General features: G+C 42.6%; 1 protein-coding gene across 1 annotated transcript in view; it reads left to right on the forward strand.

Annotated features, from left to right (window-relative positions):
- Positions 1-458: 458 nt before the first annotated feature.
- LOC101850699 (nucleoporin p58/p45) overlaps positions 459-699 on the forward strand; it is a 25,475-nt gene continuing 25,234 nt past the window's right edge. Inside the window, exon 1 of the mRNA XM_035968149.1 lies at positions 459-614. The gene's annotated coding sequence lies outside the window, so the exon portion shown is untranslated. The remainder of the gene's footprint in view (positions 615-699) is intronic.

The raw sequence follows: 699 nt of genomic DNA on the forward strand, positions 1-699 counted from the left end.
CGAGCCTATAGCGCTGTTGCGTAGCACTTGGGTTCGTCCTTATCGCTTTTCTTCCTTCGCTCTCAAATGTAATATTATGGTGGGTTTCATGGTGGTCAGAATGATTGGGAGTGGTCTGGAATTTTGTCTGGTGTGTCCCTGATGATTTTAGTAAGTCATCATACGTACTGACGTAAGGGATCGAAATTGACTTTCCTTTAGGCCTATAAATTATAATTCATGAAAATTAGACTTGCAGGCCTAGCCTAAGTTAGACTACGATAATATGGTCAGCTCGGTCGCAGTGTCTTGTTAATCTTCTTCTTTTCTCTCTGGAAGGTGATGGTGGGATGGGGTGATTAAAGCTTGGGGATGGAAAAGGGAGGTGGGGAGGAAAGAGGAAGCTTATGAAATGAGACGTTTTTTTCGGCTAAGAGAGGACATTCGTGTCGTACATTTACGGCAAATTGTGATCCGGAAGTGAATGTTTCAGCATGGCGGCGGGCGGCTGAAGCTCAATAGTCAATAGGCCTACCTGTAAATTTTATCTTGGTCTGCTGGATAAAAATAGTCTGTTGCATCTTTCTCTAGATCTAGATCTCTAGATCTTTATTTGTTTGACAACACTTGATCCGGTGAGTTATATTTTGTCAGTGACATTGAGTGTACATTACATTAAGGAAGAGGAAGAGGCTAGCCGTACTTAATGACGGCCAGACT

Source organism: Aplysia californica, unplaced genomic scaffold (genome assembly GCF_000002075.1).
Source record: "Aplysia californica isolate F4 #8 unplaced genomic scaffold, AplCal3.0 scaffold00042, whole genome shotgun sequence".
NCBI classification, from domain to species: domain Eukaryota; kingdom Metazoa; phylum Mollusca; class Gastropoda; order Aplysiida; family Aplysiidae; genus Aplysia; species Aplysia californica.